The 19642-nt window shown below is 40.2% G+C and overlaps 1 long non-coding RNA gene across 4 annotated transcripts in view; it reads left to right on the forward strand.

Annotated features, from left to right (window-relative positions):
* The window catches only part of LOC132380261 (uncharacterized), a 280768-nt gene that overhangs the window by 227203 nt on the left and 33923 nt on the right, over nt 1-19642 (forward strand). For 2 of the 4 annotated variants that reach the window (XR_009507712.1, XR_009507713.1), the window contains 2 exons: nt 11279-11345; nt 17437-17544. This is a non-coding gene — a long non-coding RNA (uncharacterized LOC132380261). Of the gene's footprint in view, nt 1-9247; nt 9794-11278; nt 11346-17436; nt 17545-19642 lie in introns of those variants that run through there. The other 2 variants (XR_009507716.1, XR_009507715.1) reach the window with 2 other exon arrangements.

Here is a 19642-nt window from a genome sequence, read left to right on the forward strand (position 1 = left end):
TGGATCCTCAATTTCCTCTCTTGTAGATCCCAGTCTGTTTGGATTGGCAACAATATCTCCTCCACAATCTCCATCAGCACAGGTGCACCACAATGCTGTGTGTTTAGCCCCCTGCTCTACTCACTTTATACTTACAACTGTGAGGCTAAGCACAGCTCTAATGCCATATTGAAATTTGCTGATGACACCATTGCCATTTGCCAAATCAAATGTGATGATGAATCAGCAAAGAGGAGGGGGATTTCTTTACAACAATGAATCACAGTGGATTTAATTTGGCTTTTTTTGACACTGATCAACAGAAGAAAGACTCTTCCATGTCAAAGTGAAAACAGATCTCTACATAGGGATCTAAGTTACTTACAAACATAAAACACAAAATAATTCATTGCGTAAGTATTCACCCCCATCGCCAGTATTTAATAGATGCACCTATGGCAGCAATTACAGCCTTGAGTCTGTGTGGATAGGTCTCAATCAGCTTTGCACATCTGGACACTGCAATTTTTCCCCATTCTTCTTTACCAAACTGCTCAAGCTCTGTCAGATTGCATTGGGATTGTGAGTGAACAGCCCTTTTCAAGTCCAACCATTGAATTCTCAATGGTATTGAAGTCTGGACTCTGAATGGGCCACTCCAGGATATTAACTTTGCTGTTTTTAAGCCATTCCTCTACAACTTTGCTTGTGGTCATTGTCTTGCTGGAAAACAAATCTTCTCCCAAGTCGCAGTTCTGCATCAGGTTTTCCTCCAGGATTTTGCTGCATTCATTTTACCATCTACCTTCACAGGCCTTCCAGGGACTGTTGCAGTGAAGCATCCCCACAGCATGATGTAGCCACTACCATGTCTCATGGTAGGGATGGTGCGTTTTTGGTGATGTGCAGTGTTTGACTTACATTAAATCTAACGTTTAGTCTGATGGCCAGAAAGCTCAATATTGGTTTCATCAGATCAAAGAAGTTTCTTCCAGCTGAATTCAGAGTTTCCCAACTCTAGCTGAGATTTCATGTGCGTTTTTTTTCAACAGTGGCTTTCTCTTTGCCACTCTCCCATAAAGCTGCGACTGGTGGCGCACATGGGTAACGGTTGTTGTAAGTGCAGTCTCTCCCATCTCAGCCACTGAAGCTTGTAACTCCTCCAGGGTTGTCAGAGGTCTCTTTGTGGCCTCCCTCACTGGTCCTCTTCTTGCACAGTCACTCAGTTTTCGAGGATGGCCTGCTCTAGGCAGATTTACAGCTGTGCCATATATTTTCCAGTTCTTGTTGATTGCAAGGGATATTCAGTGATTTGGAAATTTTCTTGTATTCATCTCCTGACTTGTACTTTTCAATAACATTTTCACAGTGATGCTTGGATTGTTATTTTGTCTTCATGGTGTAGTTTTTGCCAGTATAATGACTCACCAGGAGTTGGACCTTCCAGATACTGGTGTATTTTACTACAATCAGTTGAAACACCTTAACTGCACACAGGTCTCCAAAAACAGATCTCCATTTAACTAATTATATGACTTCTGAAACCAATTGGCTGCATCAGTGACGATTTGGTGTGACATATTCAAGGTGGAGTGAATACTTATGCAACCAATTATTTTGTGTTTATATTTGTAATTAATTTAAATCACTTAGTAGAAATCTGTTTTCACTTTGAAGCAAAATAGTATTTTTCTGTTGATCAATTTCAAGAAGTCAAATTAAATCCATTGTGAATCAATGTTGTAAAAAAATAAAACATGAAAACTTCCATGCGAGGTGAATACTTTTTATAGGCACTCTATATGTACTTTAATAGTAAATTTAGAATGAACTTTAAACTTTTCCCTTGGCTCCACACTCAGTACTGGAGCATCCTGGCCAGTAAAGGCAACTGCATTAGAATATTGTTTATTGACTACAGCTCTGTTTTCAATATTATAATTCCATGCAAATTCATCTCCTAACTGCTAACCTTGGGACTGAACTCCTCCCTTTGCAAATGGACCCTGAACTTCCTGACCAACAGAGCACAATTAGGAAGGATAGGCAGCAACACCTCCATCATGATTGTGGGGCATTCTGGTGCCCCACCATGCTATGCTCTCAGTACCCTACTCTACCTCCTATGCAATCACCGATGCTTGACCGGATTCTGCTCTAACTCCAAGTTTTCAGGTAATAACACCATAGTGGTTAATAACTCAAATAGCGATGAGTCAGAGGTTAGGGAAGAGATAGAGAGCCTAGTGACATGTTGTCACAACAACAATCTTTCCCTCAAAGTCAGCAAAACAAAGGAGTTGAGATGGTGCATATATTCCTGTTAATCAACAATTTTGAGGTTTAAAGAATTGAGAGCTTCAGATGCCTCAGAGTGAATTTCATCAATAGCTTATCCCGGTCGAATCACGTTTACCCATTCTCCAAGAAAGCTTACTGGTGTCTCTACTTCCTCTGGAGGTTAAAAAAAATTGGCACGTTCCCTTTGACTGTCATAATTTTTTTTATTGATGCATGATAAAGAGAATCCTATCTGGCCTTGCTGGACTTGGCTTGGTATGGAAACTGCTCTGTCGCTGACTCCAAGAAATTGCAGAAGGTTACAGTCACAGCTCAGCACATCACAGAAACTCAGTTCCCCACTATGGACTTTGTCCACGCTTCTTGCTGCTCAGTATGGCAGCTCAAATAATCAAAGACATCATCCACCCCAGACATCCTCCCTTCTTTTCTCCTTTTGAGCAGAATATACAAAAGCCTGAAAGCACATACTACCAGGCTCAAAGAAAGTTTCTAATTTTCTGTTATTAGCCTACTGATCACTTCCCTAGTATGATAATTACTCCCAGGTAGTAATTTCTGGATTGCTGCCTATGCCACGCTCCAGTAAGGGTAGAAACAGGATGATGTGGCAAATTAATGCATGGCTTGAGAGGCTGGTGCAGGGGGCAGAGTTTCAGGTTCTTAGATCATTGGGATCTCTTCTGGGGGAGGTATGACCTGCTCAAAAGTGATTGGTTGCACCTGAACCCGAGGGGAACCAATATTCTCATGGGCAGGTTTGTTAGAGTTGTTGGGGAGGTTTAAATTAAATTGGTGGTGGGGGGGGGGTTGTTGGAACTGGAGTGAAAGGACTCAGAATAGCTTGCAGTCAGACTGTCAGGAGGACAGGCAGATGATAGGACATAATTGCAGCCAGCAGGGTGAAAACCAGTGCATTAGGGATGCAGAATCAAAAGAGGTAGCAAATACAGTATTATATCTCAATGCACAAAGTGTAAGAAATAAGGTGGATGATCTTGTTGCACTATTACAGATTATCAAGTATGATGTTGTGGCCATCACTGAACCCTGAGGGGGCAGTGATCACAATATGATAGAGGTCAACTTGAAATTTGCTAGTGAGAAAGTAAAGTTTGACATAGCAGTAATTCAGTGGAGTAAAGGAAATTACAGTGGTATGAGAAAAGAGTTGGCTGAAGTAAATTGGAAGGAGATGCTGGCAGGGATGATAGCAGAGCAACAATGGCTTGAGGTTCTGGAAAAAATGAGGAAGATAAAAGATAGATGTATTCCAAAAATGAAGAAATACTCAAGTGGCAGATGGTACAACTGTGGCTGACAAGGGAAATCAAAGCTAACGTAAAAATAAAAGAGAAGGCATACAACAAAGCAAAAAATAGTTGGAAGACAGAGGATTGGGAAGCTTTTAAAACCTTACAAAAAGCAACTAAAAGACTCATTAGCAGGGCAAAGGTGAAATATGAAAGCAAGCTAGCAAACAATATCGAAGTGGATAGTAAAAGCTTTTACAACTATGTAAAAATAAAAGAGAGATGAAAATGGATATAGGATGGCTAGAAAATGAGGCAGGAGAAATAATAACTGGGGCCAAGGAAACCGCAGAGTATTTTGTATCGGTCTTCATTGTGGAAGACACCAGCAATGTGCCAGGTGTTGAAGGGTGTGAGGGAGGAGAAGTGATTGCAGTTACTATTACAAGGCAGAAGTGATCAAAAAGCTGAAAGACCTACAGGTGCATGTCACCCAGACCAGATGAACTGCACCCTAGGGTCCTGAAAGAGGTAGTGGTAGAGATTATGGAGAGATTAATAATGTTCTTTCAAAAACCATTGGACTCTGGCATGGTATCAGAAGACTGGGAAATTACAAATGTCACTCCACTCTATCAGAAAGGAGGAAGACAGCAGAAAGGAAATTATAGACCAGTTAGCATGACCTCAGTGGTTGAGAAGATGTTGGTGATAATTGTTGAGGATGAGGTTATGGAGTACTTGGAGACACAGGACAAGATAGGACAAAGTCAGCATGATTTTCTTAAGGGAAAATCCTGCCTGACGAACCTGTTGGAATTCTTTGAGGAGATAACAAGTAGGATAGGTAAAGAGGTTGTGGTATATTGTTATATATTGTACTTTTAGAAAGCCTTTGACAAGGTGCCACACATGAGGCTGCTTATCAAGTTCAGAGCCCATGGTGTTACAGGAAAGTTGCTGGCATGTTTAGAGCATTGGCTGATTGGTAGGAGACAGTGAGTGGGAATAATAGAATCCTTTTCTGTTTGGCTGCCAATTGTTTTCTGGTTGGTGGTTTTCTACAGGAGTTGGTGTTGGGACCACTTCTTTTTATGCTGTATATAAATGATTTAGATGATGGAAAAGATGGCATTGTTGCCACGTTTGCAGTTGATACCAAGATTGGTGGAGGGGCTGGCAGTGTTGAGGAAACAGGTGGGCTGCAGAAGGACTTAGATTAGGAGAATGGGTAAGAGAGTGGCAAATGAAATACAATGTTGGAAAATGCATGGTTATGCACTTTGGTAGTAGAAATAAATGTGCAGACTATTTTCTAAACAGAGAAAAACTTCAAAAATCTGAGATGCAAAGAGACTTGGGAGTCCTTGTGCAGAACAGCCTAAAGGTTAACTTGCAGGTTGAGTCAGTGGTAAGGAAGGCAAATGCAATGTTAACATTCATTTCAAGAGGTCTAGAATACCAGAGCAGGGATGTGATGCTAAGGCTTTATAAGGCACTGCTGAGGCCTCACCTTGAGTATTGTGAACAATTTTCAGCTATTCATCTAAGAAAAGATGTGCTGGCATTGGAGAGGGTTCAGAGGAGGTTCACAAGGATGATTCCTGAAAAGAAATGGTTATCATACCAGGAACATTTGATAGTTCTGGGTCTGTACTTGCTGGAATTCAGAAGGATGAGAAGTGATCTCATTGAAACCTTTCAAATGTTGAAAGGCCTAGACAGAGTAGATGTGGAAAGGATGTTTCCCATGATGGGGGAGTCTAGCACAGCCTCAGGATAGAGGAGTGTCTATTTAAAACAGAGATGTGGAGAAATTTCTTTAGCCAGAGAGTGGTGAATTTGTGGAATTTGTTACCACAGGCAGCTGTGGAGGCCAGGTTATTGAATGTATTTAAGGCAGAGCCTGATAGATCCTTGATTGGACGCAGCATCAAAGGCTATGGGGAGAAGGCCGGGCTGTGAGGCTGAGAGGGGAAAAAAAGGATCTGTCATGATTGAATGGTGGAACAGTCTCAATGGGCCAAATGGCCTAACTCTGCTCCTATTTCTTATGGCCTTATGAACTGAGATGGTTTCTTGATTTCACGATCTACCTCGTTATGACTTTGCACCTTATGATCTACCTGCACTGCACTTTCTTTGTAATTGTAACACTTCATTTTGCATTATTTTATTATTTTACTGTTTACTATCTTAATGCACTGATTTGTATGAACAGTATGCAGAAAAGTTGTCTTTTCACCTCAGTACACTTGACAATAATATATCAATTTCCAGTTTCCAATTTCCAAAATGATTTTTCATTTTTATTTTCAGGATCAAATTTACATTCTAAGATACTCCTGGAAGAATAAGCTATTTGAGTAAATGAAAACTGCTGCTTTTCATGACCTTGCAAGGTCCAGCATGACCTTGGAATAACAGTAATCCAACTTTTTTTCCTCAATATCTGATAGAACAAATAACCCTTGGAACTCTACAGTCTTATAATCCTTGTTTTAAAGATGCTTCCTTTTCTTAACCTTTATCCATGCCCCCTTTTAGCATGATTGAAGAAGATGTTCTAAAGCCAGCCATTTGCTCTTAAACAACTTCAATATTATTTGCTAAGCAAGTGAAGAACATGTCCATGGTGGTCTTGCTAATGTTGTCCTTTTTCAAGACAGTTCTGAGTTTGTCCAAGATAGACTTTTGCTTAAAGGTGGCAGATGCTAGCAAAACTAGAAGACCACCCTGTCATAGCAGGAACATTTGCTTTGACTTTTCAGTAGCAGCTGTTTGAGACTCAAGTGCTCTGGTTTGGATAAACATAGGCATTGCTTTTTATTTAGCTTGTGATAAATCCCAGCTACCAGCCAGTGGAGAAAAAGCAAGACGGATTTGAAAAGTTTTTTTCATTCATAGAGCAAAATGCGTAATCCCACACACCACAGATAGTGAAATAAAGCTGTTGTATTTTAGTACATTGTATTATGATCTTAGTTCAGAGTCAGTATTGCAGAAGATTTTCTGTATTCATTCAAAGAATGTGGATATTATCATCATCAAGATTCAGGTTTACTCCCCATCCCAATTTACTTTTGATCTTGAATGAGTGATTGCCCTCTCAGAGAGCACTTTAAGTCTTTCATTTAGCTCTCAGTATGGAATCTGAGTTAAAGGTTAAACCAGCCAAGGATAGCAGGCTTCCCAAAGGTAACTTTGGGTAGATTTTGGAGGTAATGGTTATTGATAATCACATTTTAATTCCTGGTTCATGTAAGTAAGTGTGTTTAAATTTCCCTTCTGCATCAAACCTGCATTAATACTCTTAGTTTTTACAATTGTTCCAAAGCAAAGTTTATATTAGCATCACAAAGCAGTCCTGAAGCAGAACATTTGCAGATGCTCTGAAAATACATAGTGGTTTATGGTGTCTGTTTGATGTCCCACCCTGTGTGTTCACACAAAGCTATCTTTCAACATTAGTAACTGTATAGCTTTCAGGAATAGGATTATTAATTAATTAATTTTGGATTTCAGTCCAGAGCCATGATACCAACTACAGCACCTTTGCATTTTACCCATGAATCATTTTACTGACCTTTAATGCCAGAGATCAGTAAACACGTTGTGGAGCTGGAATTCTTTCTTGTGATATAGATGTCAGGCTACCCAGGCTGAAAGTCAATGACGTGTTCAGGAGCATTTACTGTACCTCTGAACAAAAAATGAAAAGGTAATTCTTCAGATGGAGACAAACCCTTTGTGCTAATCTAAGGTGCTTGTCTCCTGCTCTCCAATGTAGACAAGCCCAATGAGATAGACCATCTGGTTAAACGTGAAGTAATATTCTCTCAAGATAATCTTTTCTCTCCTTGCAAAATCAGCATACTTCAGGCTCATTATTCTGGCATGGATGGAATGCTAATGGAATGGTATTAATTAATTAAATAATGACCAGAATTATTAAAAATGTTCTGTTATGATTTTAGGGCTATGGTTAGGGTTCTAAACTAAATAGTAAGATGCTGTGTTTAACAGATGGGAAAATATGTATCAATTAAAAGTGAAGTAGAATTCTGGAGAGGTTACTACAGTCTCTAAGATAAACTAGAAAAATATTAGAAAAGGATAATACTGTAATTTAACTTCAGGCAACATGGAGACAAATTTGAGAAGGGGGTGAATACAGGACTGGGTTGAGTTTCTGGGAGTAGTTCAGAAGACACAGGATCAATAGATCCCAAGAAGAGGAAGCATTCTAAAGGGATAAGATTACAGTGGCTGACAAAAGGAGTCTAAGACAGCATAAAAGTGAAAAAGAAGGCAGACTGTATTACTAAAAACTAGTGGGAAGCTAGAGATTTGGGAAGCTTTCAAAATTCATTAGAAGACAATTAAGAAAGCAATAAGGGGAGAAAAGATGAAATATGAAAGAGAATGCCAAATGTTTTTTTTCAGATTTAGAAAGAGTAAAAGAGGGGCAAGAGTGGATATTGATCTGTTGGAAAATTACACTAGACAAGCATTAATAGGGAATAAAGGAGTGGCAGACAAACTGAAAAGACATTTTGCATCGGTCTTCACTGTGGAAATTCGAGGGAGTCACAGGGCTAGAGTGTGTGTTGCAGTTATTAATAAGGAGATGATGCTTAGGAAGCTGAGCAGTCTGAAGGCAATTAAGTCATCTAGGTGGACTACACCCCAGTGGTCTGAAGGCAGCTGAAGAGATCGTGGAAGCCTTAATAATGACCTTTTAAGAATCACTAGATTCTGGAATGGTTCTGGAGGAGTGGAAAATTAAAAATGTTACTCCACTCTTGAAGAAGGGAGGGAGGCAGAAGAAAGGAAATTAGAGGCCAATTAGCCAGATTTCAGTGGTTGGGAAGATGTTGGAGTCCATTATACTGGGTGAGGTTTTGGAGGCACATGATAAAATAGGCCAAATTCCACATAGTTTCCGGCAGAAAAAATATTGCCTGATAAATTTGTTGAAATTCTTTAAGGAATATCCAGGCAGGATAGACAAATGAGAGTCAGTGGATGTTGTTTACTTGGATTTTCAGAAGGCTATTGATAAGTTGCCACACACGAGGCTGCTTAACAAGAGCTCATGATATTACATGGATAGAAAATTGTGTGACTGATAGAAGGCAAAGCATTGAAATAACGGTTCCCTATTTGGAGACTGCCAGTGACTGGTCGTGTTCCGCATGAATTGCTGACGGGACCACTTCTTTTCACATTATATGTCAAATGACTTGGATGACAGAATTGATGTCTTTGTGGCCAAGTTTGCAGACGATCAAAGATAGGTAGATGAGCTGGTCATGTTGAAGAAACAGGGAGTCTGCCAAAGGACTTGGATAGATTGAGAGAATGGGTAAAGAGCTGATGGATGGAATGCAGTGGAGGGCAGTGTATGATGGATGAAATTTGATTGAAGCAATAAGAACATAGTTATTTTCTATAATGTGTAGAGAATGAAAAAATCAGAGATGGAAAGGGACTTGGGATCCTCCTGCAAAATTAACTAGAGCTTACTAATGCTGAGACTTTATAAGGCATTGTTCAGTACCCACTTGGGGGATTAGGAGCAGTTTTGGGTGCCATATCTGGAGAAGGATGTGCCGACATTGTAAAGGGTCCAGAGGAGGTTTATGAGAATGTTCTTGGTAAAGAAAGGATTAATTTATAAGGAATATTTGATGGCTCTGAGCCTGCACTTGCTGGAGTTTAAAGGATGAAGGGCATATCTCATTAAAACCTGTAGAATATTGAAAGGCCTGGATGGAGTGGACAAAGGGGATGTTTCCAGTATAGGGAGACATTCTATGACCAGCGGGCAGAACCTCAGAATAGAAGGATATCCCTTTAAAACAGAAATGAGAAAGAATTTCTTTAATTTTAACTTGTATTGCATTAGGACCCAATGCTACATAACAATTAAAGGAGCCGATACAAACCCTAAGTAGGACATATTCATCAGTGCAGTTATTTGCAAAACACACATTTAATATCTGCATCTGAAACCTGTGCTTCACCATTCAGTTTCCTGACAATGTGTAACATGACACGAGGAAATCTGCAGATGCTGGAAATTCAAGCGACGCACACAAAATGCTGGTGGAACACAGCAGGCCAGGAAGAAGCACAGTCGACGTTTCGGGCTGAGATTTGTAACTTATAATGTGCTCTTCCATTCCTTTTCTGCCATGGTTTATGTACGAGTGGTTTCTTTCCAGTCAAGCTCAGTGGACTTATGAGATCAGAAGGTAAGCAGGGTCAATTCACTCAAGGACACTCAGAAGTCTGTTTTTCTGGCATTTACAAGCAACTCCTCCTTAATGGGCAAACAGCCCACGGTCGCTTACTGTTAATCGACTGAAAGTAACATGACTTGATTACACTTGCAGTCTTCATTTGCAGGTGCTCCCTTTTTCACATGCAAGTCATTGGAAAGTTTTCAGTATGATATTGATAAGATGTTATCAGTTCTGTTTGTCATACTCCGGATTTTACTGGAGGTTATAAGAATCAGCACATTCTCACTTTGAATGTTAATGCTAAGAGATTTGGCACTGCTACTGAACGTCATATACTATGATCCTTTGAGGAGGATGATGCAACCAGACAAAGTCTCAAACTAAAATGCCAAAATTCTTCCATCCCCTTCCCCCAGATGCTTGATCTGATGAATTTCTAAACTTTGTTTGTTTAGAAATTTTTTTTTGTCTGACCTGATGAACTTTGAATAAACTTTGTTTATTGCTCCAAATTCCAGCTTTTGCAGATAGTTGTAGTCAATTACTTTATACAATGCATTATAAAATGCCATGGGAAGACAGCCTTCCCCAGAAAACTGGCCTTATCCGAAGACCAAATTTGGTGAGTTTCTGCTACATGCAAGTATACTTAATTTTGACAACTAACCTTTTTGTGTGGGGTGCAACAGCACACATAGGCAAGCCTTCAAAGATTTTACCTGTATTATTTTCAGTCTATTGACACTCTGATCTGCTAATTCCTAATAGCAAATATTCTGTGTGTTTTAATTTTAATACTTTAGCTCGTTATAATTATGTTACTCACCAGAGGTGGATTAAACACTCCAATTAATAAAACATTTTCAGCGGCTTGTTAACAGTACACGAAGTTGCTTTTTGTAGAGTGGATATTGATATTGCTGGCAATTCTGCCATTGATTGTCCAAGCAATATTACTCCTACTCTGAAAAGCGAGTGAAGAGTCATTCACTTTGGTGGGTCTGGGTGGGACAGGATATAGATTGTCGATGAAGGAGATACTGAGCTTAGTGTATGTGATAGTTTCATTGTTATTATGTGATGGAAATTCACTCCTGACCAGAAGGCCTCTTGGTTGTTTTGCTAACCTTGATTTTCTAAATACACAACATCTGCCACTTGTAAGATCAAAAACAGTTGCAAGTAAACTTCCAAATATATTGCTTTGTATAGTTTCTGGTCGTAAAAGGAAGTCAGTCTTTAGTTCTTTAAATACAAATGGAAAGCAATAATCAGCTCAACGTTTAAAAAAAAAACACTCTATAGAACAGCTTTGAATAGAGCTCTGTATAAAGAAGACACTCTGAGGAAAGTCACTACACCTGCTTTACTATTCAAAGATGCAGTATAAGAATATGGCCTGTTTAATTTGGGTTGGTTCAAACAGACAAGTCATTTTTCTCAGTCTTGGTGAAGGGTCTCGGCCCAGAATGTTAACTGTACTCTTTTCCATAGACGCTGCCTGGCCTGCTGAGTTCCTCCAGCCTTCTGTGTGTGTTGCTTGGATTTCCAGCATCTGCAGGTATTCTCTTGTTTGAGCTGACTCTTAAGTTGCTTAGTTCAGAAAAGCTTGCAGAACTGACGTGTTTATAGTTCAAAGGATTTTATGTACTTAGAAAAGTTTGCTTTACAGCATTAATCAAGAACTATGTCTCCAAAAGTTACCTGTAGATCACTTGTGTTAAAAGCATATCTGAGGAAATATCACATGTTTGTGAAGTCACCCAAATGGTAGAAAATGTAGGTAACAGTTCAGATTTATTAGAAATGGGGTAAGGAACACCAAGAAGAAATATGGAAAAAACACAGGGTGAATGAAATTCCATTCCTTCAGCTTTGGTTTCTGCGATGGATGACTTGTTCTTCTGAACCATTGTATGTCTTTTTAGTTTATAGGAATTGTTTGTGTGTTTTGGAAATTGTTAATGCTCTATCCCTTGAGTTAAAAAATCCTTTGACATTTGTGTTTTGGCAATGCTTTATACTTAATGCTTTGTGCTTTGTGTTTTAGAAATGATTTGTGATTTGGAAATGTTTACGATGTAAAATCCTCTGAGTTTTAAATGTGTTTTAAGAGTGCTGTATGGATTTAATCATGTATCTCTGAAAATAAATGAACTGTGTTTTAAACTACTTTGTTAGCTGGAAGTACATTCTCCTTGGTAGGGCAATGGGACCCACTGCTGGAATAGTGAGCATTGCCAGCTAAGCTCGCTATGGAGAATAAGCAGACAAGTAAACTAGTCTTTAAGGATTCTGTAGTTATAGTATAATCTCCCTTTAGTGACAGCTATTTATATGAGATAGGGCTTAAGCTCTTCATTTGAGTTTAAAGCTTCACAATCAGCAAGGCCATTACTATCACAATTAAAACAGAGATGAGTTTTCTTATTGAAAACAGGCCCATTTGCAGTGAACTCAAGGTACAAGGCATTACCAATACAGACCTTATCAACAAGAATGTTGAGTACTGTATACCGAAGGGGACAGTCTGGGTGTCTCCAAATTGGAAACCATGAATGTACTGGGAGATCCAGTCGCTTTATGAAGTCCTGATCTGTAGTATTCTAATCCGGTGCTCCTGGACTTTATTGAAATCAAGCTACAGATACAACCTCTGCAAAGCCATCCAAGATGCTAAGACACAGTACCAGTCCAAAATCAAGTCTCAGTCTGGCTGTCAGCTATGCTGGAGCCAACACACTAAAATGTGTTACAAAATAAAGCTGGGCAGCATTGCCAAAAATGGCACTTCGTTTCCCAGTGAGCTTAACACATTCTATGCATCCTTTGAACAGAAGGAAATGGGTCTGTAACTACCCAGCCTGATAGTCTCCATCTGAATCACAGACATAAGATCAGTCTTCTGGAGGGTGAACCCGCAAAAGCGGCGGTCCCAGATATCTCCCTGGCCATGAGTGAGGATACACATCAACTCCAGCTTTCCAGACAGGCTTGAACCACTGCAATTTCCCGACCACTGAAACAGGTCTATGGTGGATGCCATCTCCCTGGTCCTACACTCATCTCAGAAGCATCTGGACAGTAAAGACATCTACAATATATCAGGCTATTGTTTATTGACTGCATTTCCGCCTCCATGCTATTATTTGAAGCAAACTCTTCATCAAACTCTAGACCCTGAGAGTTACTACCTCCTTCTGCAACTGAATACTTGACTTTCTGACCAACAGAAATAGAGATAGGCAGCTCGACCTTGACCACAATTATCCTAAACACTGGAGCTCCACAAGGTTGTATTGTCAGCCCCCTACTCTACTCTCTATGCACTCATGATTGCGTGGCCAGATTCTGATCCAATACCATTTACAAGTTTGCAGTTGATGGGAGAACAGTTTAGCTCATGGTGGAATGGCGGAGCAGGATCGATGGGCCGAATGACCTACTTCTGCTCCTTTGTCTTGTGATCTTGTGATGCCACAGTAGTAGCAAATCACAAATAATGATAAGTTGCAGCACAGGGAGCTAAGGAAATTCAGTAACTTCCCATTGTCTCTCAATAATTTTTATTGCTGCTCTGTCTGGGTGCATCACAGCTTGGTATCTTCTGGTCCCACGTCACTTTTTCCTAAGGATTTGATTTCATTTTTTACCAACAGTGTCACCCCTGCTTATCTGCCCGTCCTTTCAATATAATGTGTATTCTTGGATGTTAAGATTCCAGTTATGATGTTATTTCAACCATGACTATGTAATGCTCACAATGTCATACCTGCAAATATCTAACTGCACTACAAGATTGCCAGCCATATTTCGTAGACTGTGTACATTTAATGTAACTACCTCGGTCCAGCATTCACCACCTTCCTTTTTCATTTTGTCTTAATATTGTCTGAAGTTAAGTTTTTATCCTTTTCTGAGCTTTTATCTTACTCTTTGCATCAGTCCTCACTGTGGAAGACACTAGCAGTATGGTGGATGTTCCAGGTGTCAGGGGATATGAAATATGTGAAGTTAGCATTACTAGGGAGAAGGTATTTGGGAAAGTGAAAGATCTGAAGGGTAAGTCACCTCTGAGTTCTGAAAGAAGTGGCTGAAGAGATTGTGCAGGCATCTTTCAAGAATCATTAAATTCTGGAATGGTTCTGGAAGTCTACAGAATTGCAAATTTTACTCCACTCTTCAAGAAGGGAGAAATGCAGAAGCAAAGAAACTATAGGCCAGTTAGTCTGACTTCAGTGGTTGGGAAGATGTTGCAGTCGATTATTAAGGATGAGGTCCCAGGGTACTTGGAGGTACATGATAAATTAGGCCGCAATCAGCATGGTTTCCTCAAGGGAAAATCTTGCCTGAGAAATCTGTTGGACTTCTTTGAAGAAGTAACAAGCAGATAGACAATGGAGAATTGGTTGATATTGTGTACTTGATTTTCAGAAGGCCTTTGACAAGATGCCACACATGAGGCTGCTTAACAAGTTACAAGTCCATGATATTACAGGAAAGCTTCCAGCAGGGACAAAGCAGTGGCCGATTGGCAGGAGTCAAAGAGTGGGAATAAAGGAAGCCTACTCCAACTGGGTGTTGGTGACTAGTGGTGTTCCACTGGGGTATGTGTTGGGGCTGATTCTTTTTATGTTATATGTCAATGATTTGGATGATGGATTTGATGGCTTTGTTGCAAATTTTGCAGGTTATATGAAGATAGGTGGTGGGGCAGGTAGTTTTGAGGAAGTAGAGGTGCTGCAGAAGGGGTTAGACGAATTAGGAGAATGGGCAAAGAAATGGCAGACGAAATATGGTGCTGGGAAGTGTATGGTCATGCACTTTGGTAGAAGAAATGAAAGAGTTGACTGTTTTCTAAATTGAAAGAAAACACAAAAGCAGATGCAAAAGGACGTGGGAGTCCTTGTGGAGGTTAATTTGCAGGTTGAGTCTGTGGTGAGGAAGGCAAATGCAATATTAGCATTCATTTCAATAAGACAATAATATAAAGGCAAGGATGTAATATTGAAACTTTATGAAGCACTGGTGAGATCTCACTTGGAATATGTGAGCAGGTTTGATCCCCTTATCTTAGAAAGGATATGCTGGAGAGGGTTCAAAGGCAGTTCACGAAACTGATTCCAGGATTGAATGACGAAGGGTCTTGGCCCAAAACATTGACAGTGCTTCTTCCTATAGATGCTGCCTGGCCTGCTGCATCCACCAGCATTTAGTGTGTGTTGCTTGAATTTCCAGCATCTGCAGATTTCCTCGTGTTTCCAGGATTGAATAGCTTGTCATATGAAGAGCTTTTGATAGCTCTGCACCTGTATTCACTAGAATTCAGAAGAATAAGGGGTGACCTCACTGAGAGCTACTGAATGCTGACAGGTCTTGATAGAGTGGATGTGGAGAGGATGTTCCCTATGGTGGGAGAGTCTAAGAGCAGCGGACTCAGCCTCAGAATAGAGGGGCATCCGTTTAGAATGGAGATGAGGAGGAATTTCTTTAACCAGAGAGTGGTGAATGTGTGGAATTCTTTGTCGCTGGCAGCTGTGGAGGGCAAGTCTTTGTGTATATTTAAGGTAGAGGTTGGTACCTTCTTGATTGGTCAGGATATGAAGGGATACAGGGTGAAGGCAGAAGACTGGGGCTGAGAGGAAAATTGGATCAGTGGTGATGAAATGGTAGAGCAGACGCGATGGGCCAAATGGCTTATTCTACTTTATCTTATGGTCTTAATGTCTTTATTCTGGAGTCTTCGCTAACCGCTCTTGCACTCTCCTTCCCCTTTATTTTAACTGTTGAATCCAACCCCTACTACCTAGTTTAAAGTCCCACCAACAGCTCCATTTATGGCAGAACCATAGTCCCAGCATGGAACAGCTTTCTCCTTCCCCAATGCTGGTGCCAATGCCCCATGAATACAAACCTACTTCTTCCACACCAACGTCTGAGCCACACATTTAGCTCTAATCTTAGTACATCCTGTACCAATTTCCATGTGGCTCATGTAACAATCCAGCGATAATTACTGTTTTGGTCCTTCAGTAGGACCAGTAAAGGATTTTGGCCGGAGATGTCGACTGTTTGTTCTTCTCTGTAGATGTTACCTAACTTGCTGAGTTACTCAAGCATTTTGTGTGTGTGTTGCTCTGGATTTCCAGCATCTGCAGAATTTTGTGTATATCTGAGTAAATTTGCCTGTTTGGGAGCCTGCAATAATATTCAAAAATCTTGAATCATCTGTAAGGCGAAATTCATATGTGTGATTAATGGTATAGCTTGATAATTTTCATTATTACCACAATCAAAATATGCTCAGAATTGTACAGTCTTAAAATGAGCAGTATTCTTAAAGAGGAAAATGTGCTTATATTACTCAATTATAGCATAACACATTAACTTTGTTTGTTTGGTTATGTGCATATCACACTCGACATGAACAACTTCCCTAGTAAGTAATGGCATCGATTTGAAAACTAAGTGTTTCTCATTTGCCTTCATACTGTTTTTATTGCCTTTGTTATGTAGATCTAATTGTAATTCTTGTATTCCTGGAATACACGTAGTGATAACCTGTCCAAAAATAACTGTGGTGAGTTGCATTTCCACAGTTGGATAAGGTGTTGCTTCAGAAAAAGTGTTAAAGTTTGTGGTTCCATAGTTTTTTTTTTCCCATGCGAGCAGTACACAGATGATGGTTTTCTCTAGTGTGTTACGAATATGAAGCAACTCTGAGGGGCCGAAGGGTACAACGTCGCCCCCTCCTTTTTGAGAATTGCAGGATCGCTATTATTTTGGGTCTGGGACCCAGGAAATGAGAGAGAGACATCCAGAGTACACAAGGTTTGGAATGTGTCCTGACATCAGCGGAACAGAACCACTGTTAACGGCCATTGTCTCTTGGAGACGGAATTGTGTATTGAGTACTGTACTATTCATTGAAACCCCTCAGGGGATAACCAGAGTGGTCTGGTTGAGGGATTGCATCATCCCAACCTGATTGACATCTGAGACGCCGTGAGTAAGAGTAAAAGAGGGGTCTGGGGAACAACCGCTTTAGACGCACCAGGAGAAATGCTAGGAATCCCGCGTCAGCATTTTATAGCAAAAGCCGGTGAGGGCTCGTGTGTGTGCTCCCTTGCCTGGGTGGCGGGCTCACCACGGAAGAATGGTTTAGCTAAAGGAGAGGTCACACTTGAACGGCCACGGCAACGAGACACCTGACAGATCGAAATCATAAAGGAAGGTTGGAAAAAAACTCGTAGCGGTAACTGTTCCCATCCTATCTCTCTCTCTCTCTCTCTCTCTCCAACAATTGCAACACAGCGGTCCTCAACGGCTGCAGCCTGCATGAACTGAGTGAACTTTATATTTCCATCGGACAATACATTATCCCCTAGACAACGATAGAGCTTATTTCTTATTGATTATTATTATACCCACACTTTTAGATTTAGTATTGACGACGTATATTATCTGTATATTTGCATTGATATTATTTTTGTGTATTTTTACTAATAAATACTGTTAAAAATAGTATCATCAGACTTCAACGGATGTCTCTATCTTCGCTGGTAAGTGACCTAGTTACGGGGTTCGTAACAAGTGTCTATATCCACCTCTCCATTTCAAAATTTAGATTCTTTTTATATTCATTTTTCTAGACCCAGGAATAGCTGACAAGACCAATGGTTACTGTCTATCCTCAACTGCTGAAGATAAAATGGTTGTTGGCCTCATTCTTGAATAGCTGCAGTTCATCTGTTGGAAAGGTATTTCCAGAATATTGTAGGGTGGGTGCTTTAAAAATTTAGACCTCATGATGTATTCTAAAAGCAATTAATTTAACAAATATATTCATGAGAATTATAAAAATCTCAAGTGTTTCCTCTTATTAAATTGACTTAATTTTTGGATTGAATTAGCCATTGTCACGTTATTGTTTAGTCATTTAAACGGTTTAACATATTAATAGAGAGTGATTATAATTAACATGAAATTAAAATTGGTTTTAATTCAGCATCTGACTGCCTTAAGTACCTTATCTTCAGTTTTATGTAATATCTGATAAAAAATTGGATTCCTTCATTCTGTTTATTCATAAAAACCTTTGAAGACTCTGTATAAATATATACTTATAAATACTCGGGGAATTTTAAGATGATGCTTTAAATTAGGTGAGTGTCTGTAATTAATACTTTTGTGGTTTGTTAGACATTCTGACCCCATTTAATGAAAACCTACTTATCTCATTGATATTAAAACAAACAAGTTGTATTTCCATCAATATGGGATGAACAGATATAACATAACTTAAGATTTATGAAAATTAAGATTTTTTACCTTTGTTTATCTACATACCAAGAGCAAATTATATATAAAGAAGAAGAAATAGATTGCAATAATTGGAAGTATCATTGGCATTTTAAAATGAATGCACACAACAAATGGAAAGATTAGAGGATGTGGTTTTCAAAATTCTGCAAAAAAAAGCATGTTTCCCACGCAGCTCAAGCTCAATGATAATCTTAAGAGATACAGCCTGGTTCACTGCCTTCCATGAAAAAATATGATTAAAATCAGTGCATGTCAGTTTAATATTCTATTTGATATCATGTAGTCTTCATTTGGTTTTCTTTCGTCGCTTATAGAAAAGGTGATTTATTTTACCTGTAACCCCCTGGGTCGCCTCAGGCTCGCTCAGCTCGTTCTCGTCTAGGGGGAGCAGCCTTCGGCCCCGCCAAACTGGGTAATCAGCTGGTGTGGATGCTGTGTGATGTCCCCGCCTCACCCAAAAACAGACAGTACACCATATGCGATTAAATTACAATTTATAAAGGTTACTGTAACTAAGTGATTAATAACGATACAGTATATATGAAGAGAAAATTAAAGAAAAGGCGCCAAACTTATCAAAGTCCAAACCACTTCGTGCACAGCCGTTGGAGCTCAATTTCTGAAGTCTTCTGGCCACCATTCACTCCCCTCCGAACTCCTCGACTCGCAGCTCAGGACCCTCCGAACTCCTCGGACTCTTCAAACAGCTCAGGACCCTCCGAGTGGTCAACCAAGCACATCTAACTTCATCCCCCCCCTCCTCGGAGAATCTCCCGGCCTCGGACCCCCCTTTGGGGTCCGATCCTCGCCCAGCTTAGAGCATTGCGTCCTCTCTCTCGACCCCCTCGCGCCGATCTGCCCAAAAGCCCGTCAACAAAAGTTTATAGACTCAGAAGAAAGAACATTAATCCCCATTTGGTTTACAAAGGAATACCATTTTCGTTATCAGTAAATTAGCATTCCTGCTAGTTAACAAAAAGAAGAAACCCTCTTTACACTCTCCCTCCACCAAATAAAAGTCATGTCCTCATGACTACTAAATAATTCACCACCTTTCCTGCCAACACACCGTAACCCAAGCACAAACAGTGACATCTCCTCCCCACACAATAACCCTCACGCCCTGTTTTTCAGGCGCTACTTAGGCCAACTATCTGGGAGTTCCCTAACCCTTCTGAGGCCTCCGTACCCCCTCACCTAAACCCTTCAGGCTCGGACACAACTGGGGATACCTTGGGCCCACTACCAACTCCTCTCTCAACCTCTCACTCATGCCCCACACTGCACACAGCTAACCCTCCCCGCTACACCTGACTCAATGGGAGAAGGGTCAAAGGTCTCTTCCTCAATCGAGGGAAAGTCAGCAAAAGGCAGCATGTACCACACATCCAGCACATCATCCATCGAATCTGTATTATTCCTCATTCCTGTGATCGGTAGCTGCTGTTTGATCTTCTCCAAACGGAAACACGTGGCCTGCACTGCTCCCACAGTCTCTTCAGCCTCCTGTTCAGTATTCACTGCACTTCTCTC

The sequence above is a fragment of the Hypanus sabinus genome, chromosome 2 (genome assembly GCF_030144855.1).
Source record: "Hypanus sabinus isolate sHypSab1 chromosome 2, sHypSab1.hap1, whole genome shotgun sequence".
Taxonomy (NCBI): Eukaryota; Metazoa; Chordata; class Chondrichthyes; order Myliobatiformes; family Dasyatidae; genus Hypanus; species Hypanus sabinus.